Source organism: Kogia breviceps, chromosome 15 (assembly GCF_026419965.1).
Source record: "Kogia breviceps isolate mKogBre1 chromosome 15, mKogBre1 haplotype 1, whole genome shotgun sequence".
In the NCBI taxonomy this organism is placed as follows: domain Eukaryota; kingdom Metazoa; phylum Chordata; class Mammalia; order Artiodactyla; family Physeteridae; genus Kogia; species Kogia breviceps.
The window spans coordinates 2,656,346-2,674,824 of record NC_081324.1 but is presented as its reverse complement, the minus strand read 5'-3'; the positions used below and the strand labels follow the sequence as shown (position 1 = coordinate 2,674,824).

General features: G+C 44.9%; 1 long non-coding RNA gene across 7 annotated transcripts in view; it reads right to left on the bottom strand.

Annotated features, from left to right (window-relative positions):
* The window catches only part of LOC131742218 (uncharacterized), a 42,337-nt gene that overhangs the window by 14,640 nt on the left and 9,218 nt on the right, over window positions 1–18,479 (bottom strand). For 4 of the 7 annotated variants that reach the window (XR_010836833.1, XR_010836839.1, XR_010836837.1 and 1 more), the window contains exons 4-5: window positions 16,224–16,388; window positions 13,508–13,606 (exon numbers count right to left, since the gene is read on the bottom strand). This is a non-coding gene — a long non-coding RNA (uncharacterized lncRNA). Of the gene's footprint in view, window positions 1–13,507; window positions 13,841–16,223; window positions 16,389–17,635; window positions 17,711–18,479 lie in introns of all 7 variants that reach the window. The other 3 variants (XR_010836841.1, XR_010836834.1, XR_010836835.1) reach the window with 2 other exon arrangements.

Genomic DNA, 18,479 nt, shown 5'->3' with positions numbered 1-18,479 from the left:
CTGAAGATAAATGACACCAGACGGACACCAGAAGGAAAAATTTGCACTAGAAATGATATATGTTACTATAATTGTATTTTAAAATTCATTCGAGACATGTGACTATTTAAAGCAAATATTATAGCAAGTATTATAGGGATAATGAAATATGTAGTTGTAATATATAATAACTATGACACAAAGTTACAAGACGTAACAATAGTGTAGTGTAGAAAACTATACTATTGTACATTTCTTACTTGTGATGTAAAATAGAATAATATTAACTCTAAGCAGAATGTTATTAAAGATGCATTGTAGTCTCTAGACAACCACTAATAAATGATGCAAAGTGCTATAGTCAAAAAGCCAAATGAAGAGTTACATAACTCAAAATAAGGCAGAAATGGAGGAATAAAGAGAAAAAAAACCTCAGAAAACCCAAAACAAAAGAGTAAACCTAAACCACATAATATTAGTAATTACACTGGATGTAAATGGATTAACACTCCAGGTAAAAGGCAGAGATTCTGATATTGGATTCAAAAATAAATAAATAAGACCCAACTCTGTTCTGGCTACTAGAAATATCCATAAATATAAAATGACCCGGGCTTCCCTGGTGGCGCAGTGGTTGAGAGTCCGCCTGCCGATGCAGGGGTTGCGGGTTCGCGCCCCGGTCCGGGAGGATCCCACGTGCCGCGGAGCGCCTGGGCCCGTGAGACGTGGCCGCTGAGCCTGCGCGTCCGGAGCCTGTGCTCCGCAACGGGAGAGGCCAGAGCAGTGAGAGGCCCGCGTACCGCAAAAAAAAAAAAAAAAAAAAAAAAAAATATAAAATGAAATATAAACATACAAGCTGAAAGTAAGAGGATGGAATATATATTATTATCAAAATAAGCTGCAATGGCTATATTGATATCAGAAAAGAAACAGACTTTGAGACAAGGAGTATTATCAGGATAAAATACCTTTTCATCATGATAAAAGGATCAATTTATCAGGAAGAGAAAATAACCATAAATGTGCACATACTGAATAAAAGAGCTTCAAAATACCTGAAGCAAAAACTGGCAGAACTAAATGGAAAAATAGATGCAAAAGTACAATCATAGTTGGAGATTTTATCACCACTTTCTTAGTAGTTTATTGCACAATTAGATAACACAGTCAACCCCACAGTAACTATAAACTGCACACTCTTTGAACTGTACATGGCTAGTTCATCAGGATAGACCATATGCTGGGCTGTAAAACATGTCTCAGCACGTTTAAAGGGATCGAAATCCCATAGAGCATGTTCTGTTACCACAATGTGGCTAAATTAAGAGTCAGTAAAGTGACTGCAAAGCTCTGATTTTGGAAAGCAAGTGTGATGGCTAATTTTTTGTGTCCACTTGTCTGGGCCATGGTGCCCCGATATTTGGTCAAACCTTATTCTGGATGTTTCTGGGAGGATGATTTTGGTTGAGATTTACATTTAAATTGGTGGACTCGGAGTAAAGCAAAGTGCCCTCCATCGTGTCTATGCCTCATCCGTCAGCTGAAGACCTGAATAGAACAGGTTGACCACTCCCGAGCACAGGAGAGTCCTCTAGCAGACGGTCTTCAGACTTCATCGGCACCGTCAGTTCCTCCTGGTTCTAGAGCACACAGCCTGTGGACTCAAATCACAGCTCTCTCCTTGTTACCGAGTCCGAGCTCACTCTGCTAGCCACAGGACAGGCCAGTGAATCGGAGACGAGGTGTCGAGGCCAGAAAGCCGGCAGACTGAGAAGATGGCAGACTAGCATCTCTGAAAAACCATCTTATTGGGGTTTGGATGCCGGTTTCTTTTATAGCAGAGACGGGGAGGAGATGAGGAAGTAAAGTAAAAAGGTCGTAAGTTTTGCAAATGTCCCCTGGAATGGCCAGCCTCGGGGAGGGGATGGGTTAATTTCTCCTTTCCTGCAGCCAGCCACTGGCGGACAGAGTCCGGAGGTACAAAGGCACCTTGGTTTAATATTCAGGCAGAGGGGCAGGGTTCCCTGAGGCAGACCATTATGTATGATTATATAACAAAAGCAAGGAAAAGCAAAGGTTAAAGTCAAAGACACAGACCGAACACGGAGTCTGATTTAGCTCTTTCCTGCTACATCCGCACTCTCTAGCCTGCCGACCCCCCCAATCAGATTTTTGGACTCATCAAAATCATTTATAAGCCATGATGTGAGATATAGATACATATATATATCCTGTTTCTCTGGAGAAGCTTGACTAATACAGCAGGTGACACATGTCAATACATTTTAAAATAACAATAAGACTCAATATAAAGGAAATTAGAAAATATTTTGAACTGAATGATAATAAAGAGTATAATTAATTTGCTAGAGTGGCTCACAGAACTCTGGAAACAGTTTACTTGCTATTTACCAGTTTTTCATAAAGGGATGTGAGGAAGGATGTGGATGCCCATCCAGAAGGAAGAGACACACAGGCGTGCTACGTGGAAAGGGTGGAGCTCCCTCTCCCTTTCCGGGCTAGCCTCCCTCTCAACACCTCCACATGTTCACCCTCCTGCAATCTAATCAAACCCCACACTTTGGGGACTTTCATGTGGGCTTCATCATGTAGTCATGACCAATCATGGATTCGTTTCCAGCCACTGTGCCCTCTATGGAGAAAGGGGGGCTGGGCTGAAAATTCCAAGCGTCTAATCTCGGATTGGTCTTTCTGGTGACCGACCCCCCTCCAGGAGCCCACCAAGACTCACCTCCTTAGAACCAAAGACACTGTTATCACCCAGATTATTCTAAGGATTTAGGAACTCGGTGTCAGAAACCAGGATCAAAGACCAAATATTAGGGTAAAAGATTCTCCTAGTGGTCTTATCACTTAGGAAATTACAAGGGTTTTAGGACCTCTTGCCAGGAATTGGAGGCATATATATATATATATATTCTATTACCTCAAATTATCAAAATTTCTCATAAAGAAAATCTCAAGCCCACATTTTTTCACCAGTCAGTTCTATCAAATATTTACAAAAAAATTTAAACCAATTTTATATAAGCTCTTTCAGAAATACAGTGTCGGGCTTCCCTGGTGGCGCAGTGGTTGAGCGTCCGCCTGCCTATGCAGGGGACACGGGTTCGTGCCCCGGTCCGGGAAGATCCCACATGCCACGGAGCGGCTGGGCCTGTGAGCCATGGCCGCTGAGCCTGCGCGTCCGGAGCCTGTGCTCTGCAACGGGAGAGGCCACAACGGTGAGAGGCCCGCGTACCACACACACACACACACACACACACACACACACAAAATACAGCGTCAATCATTTCCCAAAGCATTTTATGAGGCCAAGATAATTATCATAACAAAACTTTCATAGACATGAGAAAAGAAAAGGTTCCACCATTTGACAAGGAGCCCTACACAGGTTGGGGCATGATTTCAAGGCTCAGGCTGTGGAGGGGCTTGTCTTAGCCTTCACTGACTGCTTGCATATGAGCTCAAGGTCGTTCAGAGGTGAAAGTCTGGGGGGCTCTCAGGTCTTCCCTGGTGGCACACACAGCCCTGCACATGTGTGTGACCTTGTAGTTTACCAAGAATGTAACAGCTTTCCAAAGCCCCCATATGGACATTTCATACCAAGGATCTTCCTTTCCCCAAATGGTATCACAGCCTTAGGCAACTATGTCATTACACAGTTACAGCCGATTGTTTTTTCAACAAATGCCCTGGGGACAGAGCCTCTCCTGCAGGGTGAGCTCTGAGTCAAGTCAAATGATACCAACATGTCCATGGGGCTTTTCCAGGGAGCTGTGGGGCAGGCTGAGTGGTGGCAATGAATTCCAAACCCGCTTGGTCTCCTTTGATAGCTACCCAGCTGCTGGTTTCCATAGCAACCATGGTTGCATGGCTTCTGGTGTTCAAGGCTACCATGGGGCTCAGGAGATTTACAGGAGGAGGACCTGTTCTACCACAAGCCCCATCATTCTAAATGAGTCTCAGTCGTTTTTCTTTAATACATGCCTCTCATATTGTTGCAAGCCCTTGGTTAATTTCTGGAGTTCTGAAGAAGTTGATTTTGACCATTTTGCATGCCCCCCCCCTTTTTTTTTTGCTTTTATAGAGGAGTGGCATATTACTTTCCCATTGCTGCAAATCAGCACAAATGAGGTGTCTTAAAACCACGCAAATATATGATCTTAGTTCTGAAGACCAAAAGTCTGAAAGGAATCTTTCAGGACTACAATCAAGATGTTAGTAAGGTTGAATTCATTCTGCAGGCTCTAGGGGAAAAATCTGTTTTCTAGAATTTTCTAGCTTCTAGCAGCTACACACATTCCTTGGATGGCGGCCACTTCCATGTTCACAGCCACCAATCACACCTCTGCAACCTCTGCTCCCACCGTCACATCTCTTTCTCAGATTCTGACCCCCCTGTCTCCCTCCCCCCCACTAACATGACTCGTGATTATACTGCTCCCCTCCCCAGAGAAGCAGGATCAACCCTCAACTCAAGATCCTTGACTTAATCATGCCTGCAAAACCCCTTCTGCCATGTAAATTAACATATTCACAGATTCCAGGAATTAGAACATGACCATCTTTGGGGAGCCGTTATTCTGTCTGCTACAAACAAATCTAAGGAGGTCTTCAGTCTGTCCTTCCAGAAGTCCTGCCCCTATCTCTCCATTCTTAACCCCGTAATTCCATAGAGTTGATTCTATCCTCTGACTCACGGAAGAGCACGTGCCGTGGGCCTGTGCTGACTACGTGTTATCAGTCAGCTCTTACTCGGTCATTCCTCGTAACAAATGATCCCAAAGATTGCAGCTGCTTACAGCAACAGTGGTTTATTGCTGTCTATGTTATATGTTATGATGGGTCTTCTGCTCAGCTGTCTTCTTTATTCTGTCATCTAAGCTAAAAAGAATTCCTCACCTGGGCCATGTCAGAAATGTCATCTTTCCTTGATCTAAGACAGTAATTCTCAATCAGAGGTTATTCTGTCACCCAGATTCAAAATTTGACTACAAGTGCATATGTGTAGGGAGGACCTTTTGCATCTCTGAATAAAATTATAATTTGCTCTCGTTCGGGAGGATAACTTTAGAAAACAACTGTAACAGCCAAGATGAAGCTTCTTTCCAGTTGACCCATTCAGCATTTTGTTCACATGATTGAGATCTTGCAGCACCACAATAAGTAGATACAATTATAATGAAGAAAGAATTGAAGGGGAGATACAATTCTGAAACATCTAGTGTCTCCAGTTACGTCTTTAGTTATAAGAAAATAAACTATATGAATGTTTGAATTAAGGAGGAACAGAAAGAACACTGAAACAAATGTGAGCACAGGAGGATAAATGGATTATTTGGACGGAATAGTCTACATTTCTTATGCAAAAAGTGTTTACCAAGCCCATATATTTGCTCAATTCATGGATTCTTCGAACACTTAGGAAGATCCATGCACATAATCCCAAATTATTTGCCCTGAGATTGTATTATACAGATTTGGTAGCACATTTGCTATCACAGTGAAGTTCTGTTCAAGCTAATGGTAAAGTTTTCTTGCATTATTCCAAAGCAAAAACCCCAGATGATAAAACCTCAGGCTGGGATAAGCATTGTACTGTGTGGAGTCCACAGAAATGGTCTGCACGTGCAGAGGCAGAATTTGAATGTAATTTATTTTCTCAAGACACAGTCTCAGATTGAAATATTGCACAGCCTCACATATGTAAGTGTGGAATATTATATATGTATCATTACGTACCACCAATAAATTCAAGTCTAAAAAATGGAACAAATAAAACACAAAGATTAATTCACTATGAAAGACTAAGGGTAAATCAAGGTGTAAACCTTTTCTTAGCATGATTTTGGTGATGGCTATTTTTCTCCACCCAAAGGATCAAGAATCCAGCTTTATGGGGGCAAGAGGTTCATTACTCGCCTGCTTCAAGTTGCCTGGTCTGGTGCCAGCCAGGCTTGAGTCACGCTATAAATGCTTTTACTGAATCTAAACACAGGTCTACACAAGGAGCACTGAGCCTACACAGTAGACTAAACGTTCGCTTCTCCCTAAGGACGTGGGTTGTGGAGGATTGAGGCCAACGTGGCTGTTTTCATCAAAATGTCTAACAGAGGAGTCCTGTCCTTGAAAAACGGAAGGAACAACATAAAGAGACTTGTGTGATTCAGCCCTAATCTGACCAAAGGAAATGCCTTCCCTCTCTCTCCTCGCCTATATTTCATTGGTCCTGTAGTGTACATGGAAGAGTTCTCTTTAGGGTAAGAAGGTGACTCCATGTGAGTTGCAGGTTGAAACCAAGCAGGGCCCCCAGTGGGGCTTCTGGGCACAAAAGCTTTTCTGTGTACCCTGTTTCTTGATTATAGGAAATAGGCTTCATTCAGCCTCCAAGACCTTCCCTGAGTTCCAAGGGGCAGGTTCAAAGAGTTGCTAATTAGGGAAGGGAGGAGCAGTGGAGAGAAACAATAGCGTAGCCTTGGGGAGGGTCCTGGTCCCCCCTCAAGGGATACACAGAATAATATCTTCAAGCTGTTTTACAGTTACTGAAACCCCCCCACCCGGTGGGAGAAGTTAACTCTTTGCTGCCCACAAGCACATAGACCCCAGCCCGGCTGGAACCAGAAGGTCGATGATGCTGACTCCCCCTTACCTCACCACCAACCAATCGGAAGAAAGTCCACGAGCTGACCACGCCCTCTCTGAACCACGGCTATAAAACTCCTCACGACCCCCTCCAGGTCGGGACACACAGTTTTGAGGGCCTGACCCCCCTGTGGTCTGGCAAAGCAATAAAGCTATTCTTTTCTACTTCACCCAAAACTCTGTCTCCGAGATTTAATTCAGTGTCAGGGAACAGAAGTCAGATTCGGCTTCAAGGTCAGCTGTTATTCACACTCCGAGGCCCAGAAGGTATGATTCTGACCTAAAAGGCCAGGAGGGGTTTCTCCATTACAAGTCAAACTGCTCAGCGAGTGCCTTGATTTCAGAGGTACAGCCTAGAGAATCCAACTGTGAGGTTGCTTCTTCCCATACACCCCGGATCTCAGGTCAGGTTTTAAATCCAAATCCAAAGGCCCGGGGTCACTACCCAAAGCCCACAAAACCGCCACCCCAAACAGACAGAGTCACAGACCCTGTGCCTAGAGGGGAGGTTTGAGGCAGGGAAACCAGATGTGGTGTTTTTGTAAATACCTAAAATACCTGAACTTCAAGGGGTAACATTTTCCCAAAGGTAGCTCAAAGAACCAGCTTTGTGGAGGTGAGAAGCGCACAGACAAATCGCAGCCCCCGAAAGACGCTGAGTGGGGGAAAACTCACAGATGAGCAGCAAAGAGTGCAAGAGTTTCTGGGAAAATGAAAACCTAGAGCCACACGAGCGTCCAAAAACACTAAAACAGCACAAACCTGAGACTTAGAAACAAATCATGAGATAAAATCCAAAAATCTCTAACTGGTAGTAGCCTGATTTAAATTTTGGAAAGAAAAATTTTGGCCAAACACCACAAGATGTTTCCTCTGAAACCTCCTAACATAACCACGGCCATAGGCCTGACAAAGCACTGGTCAAATGTTTTGAGCAAAAAAAAAAGGCAAATAGAATGGATCTTTGACCAGATTTAAAAGATAAAATACAGGGGCTTCCCTGGTGGCGCGGCGGTTGAGAGTCCGCCTGCCGATGCAGGGGACGCGGGTTCGCGCCCCGGTCCGGGAGGATCCCACGTGCTGCGGAGCGGCTGGGCCCGTGAGCCGTGGCCGCTGAGCCTGCTCGTCCAGAGCCTGTGCTCCGCAGTGGGAGAGGCCACAACAGTGAGAGGCCCGCCTAGCACCAAAAAAAAAAAAAAAAAAGATAAAATACAGAAAAACCCTGTCCCATTGGGGAAGAGGAGGAGCTCTCCATCACTTAAGGAAATATATTATTTTTTGGATCTAGCTGATCTGGGAAAATAAAGGAACTTTCTGTGATAGCAGACCCAAGGGGATTCTAAGCTGCTGAAACACCCTCATCCCCTGCAAGAGACACAGATCTGACAGGGTAAAGGTCATGGGCTCTCAGAGCAAGAAGGGTTTTATTAGCATTCCAAGAAGGCATCCCTACCCTCCAACGGAACGGATTCCTTAGGAAATGAAACACTTGTTTTAACACCTTCGCACATGTTTGTACTTCTTTCCCTTTTCCTTGGAGCTCCTTGGGAAGCTCCCCAAATGCAAGAGAATAAATTGTCCTCTGCGATCAGTTCTGTGCTCCTCCATCTTCCTGAATGGAAGCCAAGACTCATGCAAGACTTTCCCGTGTTTAGGTGTAAATAACACTGCCTGAGTAGGAGGCTCCTCCTTTCCCGTTCATTACTGTCACAGGTTTGAAAAGAAAAAAGCAGAGGTCATTTATTAGAGGTTATTTTTCATGCAAAACACCCCGTGTTAGCTGTCATTCAAAAGGATGTAGTGTACGCCTTCACTCATATATTAACAGAGCTTTGGGTCATAACCTTTTATGGCATTTGGAATTCCAGAACCTCTGATTAGTGCAATATTTACATATCCTTCAGTAAAAGTGTTCCTCCATAGAAATGCATGAAGTGTTGTAAATTCGTTTGGCCTTTAGTCTAGACTCCGCATGAACTCTGAATTCAAAGCAGGGTGCATTAAACCATATGACTTTGTCTCGTGATGGTGTTTCCGTTAATAGGATGCCGATTAACCCCTTAAAGATGGGCAAGTCTTTCAAACCAGTAACATCAACCCAGGGAGGTCTTTTCAATAAAATTAATAGTTGCCATTCACCCGAACTACCTTGACCATCTGATCCCATTTATATGTTACCATATAAGAGAAATATTTATGTCCAAATCAGACTTGATTTAATGGCCTCAATAAGATTTGAACCGGTGGAAATTTACTGCAAGTTTTAAGAACATCATTGAATTATTGCATCATTGTATAGGAAGAGATCACCAGTCAGGACTCTGGGACGTTCGATAATAACGGAGCATCTCCTGTTTATGTGACGTGATCAATATATGCTTTTTTTTTTTTTTTTAATTTGCCAAATCACATCGTTCCACTAGCTGAGAGAGCTGTGCTGAGTCTTCGGCTGGCTTGTTGCTGCTGTGTAGACTCTTGAAGCCTGCCATACTCCAGTACTGAAACAGATCTATCAACTCCTGGTTACTTTGCTGAGTCTTTTTTTTTTTTTTTTTTTAATAAAATTTAACCTAGAAAAGGTGTCCATGAGGTACAGTAGACGTGTCCCAAGAAACAGAGGATCGAATTCCTCTACCAGTGAAACGGAGGAATCTCCTGGACTTGGTCAGAAACAGAGTTTAGAAATCTCCCTTAATCTGCTGCTCGAGCTGCACCGTGGTTTTGAAAAGACAGATATGTTATTGTTTATCTTCTTCCCAAAATGGTCTCTCTCCCGGGACATTCGCACGTGTGTACGCCTAGTGGAACTTCATATTTCAAGAAGGATTTTCTCTCTCACGTATCTTAATTCCCACCTGAAGCTTTTGAGCATCGTTTAAAATATGTTTGGTTCGATAGAGAAACAAGGGTATTTGTAAATTTTATGTTTTGAAGCTGTCCAGTCTGCCCTGGATGATGAAAGTGGGAATCTGTCTCCCACCCGTAAAAATGACAGGGCTGGTAGACGCACAGGGCTGAGAAGCAGGACACAGTTGAGAAGATCACAAGTGAGTGCGGCCTGTGGACGTTTACCACACTCCTTCCAGACACAGGAGGGCTGACACCCTTCCCCTGCTTCCTCTTCAGATCTTTACTCATAACCTGCTTCTATTCTTTCACCTAATATTCCTTCTTATTCCCAGTTCCCAACCCTATTCCTCTCTTTTCTCAAAACCTTTTTCCACCTTTCTGATTGTCCACCCAGAACCTTCTAAACAAAGTGTATGTATCCAATAGAGCTATGTTTTCAAAACACTTGAGACAGTAAATGATAGCATATTACACTTCAATCCGTAAAATCAAAGAATATCACCTTTGCATTTTATTAGTGAGAAAATATATTTTTAAAAAGTAAGGCTTTCTCCCTAGCTTCTAGAAAAATATGTTAATTTTTTATCTTGGTTAGAGAAACAAGTATGGTTGAAATACTACACATTTTCTCGTCAAGGAATCTTCACGTTAGCATAAGAAGCATTCAGGCTTTTTCATTTTGACTCCTGCATATTTGCTGCAGACAGGAAGCTGGTTTGCGAAGTAAAATTATCATTTATTAAGCCCTTACTATACGCCAATATTGGTGCTACATAAGTTATTTCCACCATATTACTTAAGACTCCCTGTTATAACCTCTATAGAGCTGGGAATTTTATTCGCAGCTGCGGACCCTGAGGTTCAGAGAGGGAAATTAACTTGTCTAAAATCACGGCTAGGTTGGTGATGGCAAGGAAGAGATTTGAACTTGGGTCTGACCCCAGGCCGTTGCTTTTGACCACGAGGTCATTAAAGGTGTGTATTTCCTCTCCCTTCATTTGATTCATGCCTTGTATCTCAGTTGGGATGCACAGGACACAAGGAGGTGACTGCCTCATTGAAGAGGCCCTTGTTCTGAAAATATCTGAGCCAAAAGAGTTTAATGTCCCTCCCCCGACCGAGCATGAAGGGGGCAATAAATTGTGTCCGAATGGCAAAATACGGTGAAAAAGCTGACTCTCGCCACTTTCAGAAACAGACCGGCCGTATCCAGCTTTGTTATGGGTTGCGTAGTCTTCTTGGCTCTTATTACAATGCAGGTACAAACATGCCTTCCCAAAACAGACGCAAGTGGCTTGAGGATTATCCTCAGTTTGGGATTATCCACTGCGAGGCACACGTTTATTGCTACGGGGAGTCACAGAGTCTGCCAAGGTCAGAAGCGTTCATGCAAAGGAGAAGAATAAATATCTGACCCAAAGAGCAGACCTAGATCCTGCAAACGGGCCGTTCTCAGCACCACCCTCAGACCTCAGCTCACATCGGCAGCAGCTGAGCATTCTGTAAACCTCTGGGAACAACTCAAGCCTCCCCAGAATAAACGGGCTATGAACCTAGTATCTGAGAGGAAAGGGAGAACACCTGGAAGTCCACAAGTACTAGCATCATTCCGTTAAAATCGGCAAGTCCAATGGACTTCAGCACTGCGCTCTGTCCACTCTTTCGAGGGTACGAACACGACTTTGATAAGCACCCACGAGCGTTTTGACATAGGTTCCGAGTCCCAACAGCTCACTGTGTGTGCACATGGGCAGAGAGTTGGGTTCCTTTGCTTCCTTATTCATAAAAGTGAATCCTAACATTTTATTTAAAGGAAAACAAACACTCAACCATCTCTGTAGAAGGATTTTACCTCCATCTTGGTCATTAAAGGCCACCTGAGTGGGGAGCTTGCAGAGGAAAAGGGGAAGAAGCAGATGTGTGCAGAGCTTCAAGCCAGGCGGGTTGGAACATTCTGGACGTGAAGGAAGGGGCAGGCTGAGGAGTGCTGTGCTGTCGCCGCGGGCTCCTCCAAGAACCTGGGACGAGGCCGTCCTCTCCGGGTCTGTGCATGGCCTGTGCTCAGCACCTTGACGGCATCTTCTGCCTGCTGTGACCACATCCCTCCCCCTTCGACAGCAAAGGCGGGGCAGCCCGGAACCCAACACTCCGGCTCCTTCACCCACCTGGTGCCTTGAATTCTCGGTCGCCTTGCCTTCGGATGAAAAGTGGGTCTTCCTGTGCAGCCCATGGATTTGATGAAGGTGCCTGGGTGCTAATGTAAAAGGGGAGGAGGACTTATTTCTTTCACACATCAGTTAGGACACCAGGTGGGAGCAACTCTCGAAAACACTCGACGCTGTAGCACAGCTTTGCCTTGAATTGGCTCCTTACGGCAGAGAGGGCTAAGTTTGGTTGAGCTTTAGAAACGTGTATTTCTCTTTTTCAAGGGAATATTTGTTTGACTGATCCCTGACAGTTTCGGAAACAGATACAAATGCTTTCGCTTCGGAAAACAAAGCCGCGCGCGACACTTAATCCATTGCACTGACGGAGCGCTCGGCCGGTGCGGCTCTCGGCCGTATGCACTGAAGGAAGGCCCGTGAGCACAGACCTCGGTTTTTCGACGAACACTTGGTCTCCCCTTCCAAATGTTCCCACCAAAGACCAGGCTCCGAGTCCAAGGGGAAAATGCCTACACAGAACCACCCTGCCACCCAGACGGGTGTCAGGCCGATTTTTAAAATTAAGTGCAAATACACATTCTTTTCTCTACACGGTGACGGAGGCAAACACCCAGTGAAGGGCAGGCCCCCTCTGGGTTCACGTGTGCTCGGGTGTTTGCTCGACCAGGGCAACCACAGTGACAGCACGCAATTACACTCTGCTACCCAGATCCACCCTGTTCCTCGGCATGTATCTGCTTCCCCCTTCTCTAGAAAACACTCCTACCCGACGAGAAAGTCACCAAGGCGCTGAAGTTCAAAACGATTATATAAGAAGAGACTTGTTCTCTGAATACTTTTCCGTTCTTCTCTCACGGGCCCTTTGTGCAGAGAAGATATGGAACAGACCTTTGAGAACTCACGAAATCACTCCGCTTTATACTCCAGGAGCCCATAAAATGCACAGTGAGAGTCATGGTGTAACTTTTATACCCAGATTGAATTTCAGCCCAGGCAGCAGTTCTGCTGGGGACCAGCTGACCGGACTAGTTACCTGGAGCAGACTGCAGACTCCTGTTGCCACCAGTTAACTTGGCTTTCCTCTGGGGCCTCACACAGCTCACCTAATGCCAGGCAAGTCTTCTTATAAATGGAGGTAATCGGTGACAAAACACTCGGGCAGGACCACAGGGGGAGGCCACAGCATCAGAACTCCTCTGACCCTACTGGGGTCTGGGCAATGGTATCCTGGCGTGTACGAGGGGCCCGGAGGTAAAGGGTGAGAGATCTGAGATGGTGACAGACCACACGGCAAGAAGTTACACTCAGAGACCAAATCCAGGAGTGACAAAAGCAGACTCGGGAAATATTCGCTTTTATACCTACACTCTGAACCTGGGTCACTACTGCGAACCCTTCAAAGTGGTAAGTGGTTTGTGATTAGATCATGAATCGAAGTGCAGCACGGATTTAGAAATTCAGAGTTATAAGAAACCCAGTGCCCTCGCTTTACCGAAGAGCAAGGCCTAAGGACAGCGTGACTTGCCCACGATGGTGGAGAGCAGGCTTTTCAATCCCTTATTTTTCTTACCAGCTGTGTCCTCATAAAAACACGAGGCCTTGACCACACGCTAGCAAAAAAAAAAATAGTTGAAAATGTGAAGGGCCAAAAAATAATAGATAATCAACAGGTGTCTGTGTGTTTGTGTGTGAAATATGTCAATAAGCATAGAAAGAAATGCACATAATGATATTTACGTACACTGTGGTATTTATATATTTTTGTAGGTATTGTACCGCACAGAACAAGACCCCCCCCCAGAGATGACCACATCCTCATCCTAGAACCTTTGACTATGTCACCTTACCTGGCAAAATGGACTTTGCAGATGTGATGAAGTTAAGGGTCCTGAGGTGAGAAGATGATCCAAGTTTGTCCTGGAGGGACCGATGTCATCACAGCGTTCCTTATACGGGAAAGAAGGAGGCGGGAAGGTCAGAGATGCGAAGTCAGAAGCAGGGAAGGTGATAGGCCTCTGGCTTTGAGACGGAGGAAAGGGCCCCATCCAAGGATGCAGGGGCCTCTGGGAGTTGGGAAGGCAAAGACACAGGTTCTTTCCCAGAACCTTTGGAAGGAGTACAGCTCTGCCAGCACCTTGACCATAGCCTGTGAGGCCCATCTCAGGTTCTGACCTCCAGGACTGTAAGACAAAATGTGTTGTTTTAAACCATCAACTTTGTGGTACTTTGTTCCAGCAGCAACAGGGAACTAGAATATATATACATACATAGGGATTTCAATCATTTAAATATGTGTATATGTACTTCCTCTTCCTCACCAACTTTATTTCTTCCTTTACATTTTCTTCCTTTATATGAGGTCAGTCCAGTTTAACTAATCCTTTACCCAACGAAATCTTCAATTGAATGAACCATTGCTTTGACACCACATAGAAGAGGCCTAAATAATATATTTTAAAATTGCACTTTATAGATTGTCTCAGTGAATAGGTTCCACTTTAGACTCCTCTCTGGGGTCAGACAGCCCTGGGGCAGGGCGGGGGGGCGGTTCCCGGCCACACCACTAACTCGAGACTCAGGCCATCAGCTCTGGCTCCAAAGGCACGGTTTCCTCACCAATACGACGTGCATCATAGGACGTGCTTTATGAAATTGTTGTGAGGGTTAATGAGCTTATGCACAGGAAGGGCTTCCCATCACATGTCACCACTGTTTCCAACACAGTAGCTGAGTCATGGGATAAATTATAGAAACTGCTCTATACCTGAATCCCTAATACCTTGCCAGGGTCACCCCCCTTCCCTGCCTCCTTCCTTCACAATTTTGCAAACTCCCAGTGTCACCCCCCCACCCCGTGACGTCCTCACTTCTCCCATTTCCAAAGGAAAATTAACCCCTTCTGCAGCATATTCTTTACAGACACAGAAAGTACTTGTATTATGTGAACCACGGTCGTGCCTCCATTTCTAACAATGTGGCTTGTCTTGTACCCAGCACTCAAAAGCCGTGTAAAACCTACTTGTGTCCTTTGGGGCTCATGGCTGGTAACCCTCTCTGGAAAAGCAGGCAGAGACTTTGTCTCGGCCGTGGTCACTTACAGCGGTGTGACAACAGAGCTCCCTGGTAAATATCATTATGTAGCCGTATGCAACCAATTCTGAACTTGCTGTGGATGCATGAGGCTCCTCCTTGCTAACAGCAAAGACTCTGGCTAATAATGGAGGAGAGCTCACGGGGCCTTCTCATAGCACGGTAGCCGGCGTCTCCATTTCTTGGCCATACAAATTCTCAGAGACACACTTTAGGTGAAATGGATACGTGCAAGATGTGCGCAGAGGAGAACGTTCAACGTGAACATTACAGCACACAGGGAGTCGTGTTTTTGTGTGGAAAGCTCACGCTCATTTCGCCAAGTGACTAATCGGGTCAAATGCTATCGCGCCTACTGTAAATTTACCCAAACCTTCCACGGAAGCACCTCTTTCTTGAGAGGTTAAATGTTGCTTGGAGCACACAACGCAGAGGCTGATACCGCTGGGTTTACGACTTGGGTGGAAAAGTTTGACGAGATGACCTAGATGATGCTACGTAACTAATTACAAAGTAACTGATGTGTGTAGGATGGCCAAGAGAAAGTCCGGCTAACTGTACATTTTTAAAAACGGAATTATCTAAAAGTCTCAATTCAGAACCAATCTCAACAGCTTTTAAAAGACGTCCCCCCGTTTATTAGGAAAATTCTAAAAGGCAATTTTTTATAGCTCTGTTGTCTTAAGAAATATAACGAGTGAGGACACTGGCACATTTTTAAACACTCACAGGAAAATATTTTTGCCCTTTGAATGTTCCAGGGGAAGATACAGAGAGGCAGTCCTTTGTGTTAAGCTGAATTAACCTGCTTATTTAAAAAATAACTCCATGTTTGTCAGGTTACTCAGTCTTTAAAGTAAAATATTGAGAGAGTTCATAAAAAAAACAGAGAGAAAACTGAAACCTTCCAAGAGGAATAGCTCCATTTCTTCCAAGCTACACAATTTAATTCAAGCCTGTCTCTAATGGCCTGGATTTATTCAAAAGTGTTCGAATGCAACGACCCTGAAATTACTGCGCCCTCCACACTGATCCAGGGCTGATTACCGCGCAGGATCTCAACTCTCAGTAATCTATTTGAAACATTATTCAATATTAGGGATCCGTGTGATCTGCTCTGTCATCACTCTACTCGTAACTTCTCCGCCACTCACTGCCAAGAGATTATGAACAAGAGCTGCTACTTTAATCTCAATTTGTTACACTAAAAATGCAAAATTAAAGAAAAATGGGGAAAGTGTAATATTACCAGGGAATGTGATTGATAACATTGTGTCACGTTACGAGCTTTAATATTCTAAACTGAGTTTTATTTTACTCGCTTGTAATAGTGACATATTTAACATTTTAAGACTGGATATAATAATTTTATGGGGCAAAATGGATATTATTAGATGATTATACTGCAGTACTTTGTCAAATTCTTGTATATCAAATACAAAAAAACTACAATGAAAATAAGAAGGGGCTTGCCCGGTGGCGCAGTGGTTGAGAGTCCGCCCGCCGATGCAGGGGACGCGGGTTCGTGCCCCGGTCCGGGAAGATCCCACGTGCCGTGGAGCAACTAAGCCCGTGAGCCATGGCCGCTGAGCCTGCGCTCCATGACGGGAGAGGCCACAACAGAGAGAGGCCCGCATACTGCAAAAAAAAAAAAAGAGGAAGTTCTGCCTTCAGCTGAGTGAAAAAAGACGATTCATCCTTGATTCTCTTCTTTGCTCAAGTGTTACCCCGGCCCATCTTAGGGATCTGAATCATGTCATTTCCGTGGCATCGGATAAAGGCCACAAGTGGTATTTTAGCCCCATAAATAATTTAAAATCATTTGTTGCTGGTATCGTGGCTGTGTCTTCAGTTTTATTCTCAGGCAGCAGTCTCCCACCCTGATCTCATTCCTATCTCGGAATGCATTCTCAAAAGTCATAAAAAGCAGGGTGTATATGGCCAGTTTAAGAAAGGCTGCCAGATGACATTGCAGACCCTGGGCTGCTGAACTTCTAGAAGAGCCTCTTCGAGCAATGCTGCTTAAACCTCTGAAATTACAGTGGAAGGCAGATCAAACTTCCGTAGAACAACTACAACAGAGGAGCAGTTTTCTTTGGGGGCAAAGATTTCACATACTGCACACGGCACGTATGTGTAAGACCTGATCAGGTGAGAGCCACAGAGGTGAGATGAGAAAAGGGGGGGAATCAGGCTTTGCACTCCCCACTGAGATTTCGGGAAATTCTAGCCCTTCCGACCAAACACGGACCACACAGGGGGGTCTGGCGGTGGACAGAGACCAGGAACAGCGTTCTTTTTATGCCGTTGGTACCCACTCTCTTAGCCTTTCCGCGTGCTGGGTAGAGCCGACATTTCAAACATATTTGCACTCATCTCCACACTGTTTTAAGGGATGTGGCGCTACTACTCCTTTGTAGATTAAGGCACACCTCTCTCTTCCTCACCTCCCTTTCCCAATACCCAGACTCCTGACGCACCGCGCCCCTTGGGGCAGGAGCTCACGGTCTCATCCCAAAGGCTTTACTCTCCTCGATGATCCTGGACTAGGCAAGTGGCAGTCGATCTTTTTGCTTCCTTTCTCTTTTTGAGAAAAAGGGGAGGAAGAGGAAAGTAAGAAGGTGAGGATGCCAGGAGAAACAGCAGAAAATAAAGCCAGGCCTTCCTACTCATCAGTTCTCACACGAGCTTCAGATTTGTCACAAGCCTGAGGGTGTGACGGGGCGTGATCTAAGAAGTGAACCCAGCCGTCTTCTCAGTGTGGTGCAGTTGGTTACCTGGATAAAGGCCCTGAGAAGTCCTGCTCGCCTTCACCTCAGGAGGTAGCAGGGCTGCGTTCAGGTGAGGACACAGAGAATCGCCAAGGCTTCTCCACACCAGCTCACCTGTCAGTGACTCTCCACAAATCCACTGTTGGTGCAGAGGCTTTGGGTCACCCCTGAGTTCACATCCATCGTTTCCTGAAAACAGGAAAAGTGAAAAGCAACACTTTACCTTCACTTTCCTGTTTTTAAAAATACATTTATTTATTTATTTACTTCTGGCTGCAGTGGGTCTCTGTTGCTGCGCGCGGGCTTTCTCTAGTTGCAGCGAGCGGGGTCTACTCTTCATTGCGGTGCGCAGGCTTCTCATTGCGGTGGCTCCTCTTGTTGCAGAGCACGGGCTCTAGGCACGTGAGCTTCAGTAGTTGTGGCACATGGGCTCATTAGTTGCAGCTCGCGGGCTCTAGAGTGCAGGCTCAGTAGTTGTGGCTCATGGGCTCTAGAGCACAGGCTCAGTAGCTGTGGCGCATGGGCTTAGTTGCTCCACGGCATGTGGGATCTTCCTGGACCAGGGGATCGATCAAGTCCATGTCCCCTGCATTGGCAGGCGGATTCTTAACCACTGTGCCAGCAAGGGAAGCTCCGACCTTCACTTTCAAATGCTAAAAACACAATTACATCCCAGACACCTTATGACTGTCTCCTCCCTGCTTTCTTTTACTCTCAAACATACATATTCTGAATATCAATACAGATCTAAATACAATATAGATTTGGATTTAGATACAAATACCATACAGGTAAAGGCATAGATACAGATAGAGATTTAGATGTAAATTTTATCGATAGAGATATATGTGGTTACCTTTCTGCTAGCTTCTTAATTTAAATATCTGTGGTCATAGTAGCAAGCCTAGTAAAAAAATTAAATGATCCAGTAGAGATAGGTCAAAAAATAAGAATACCC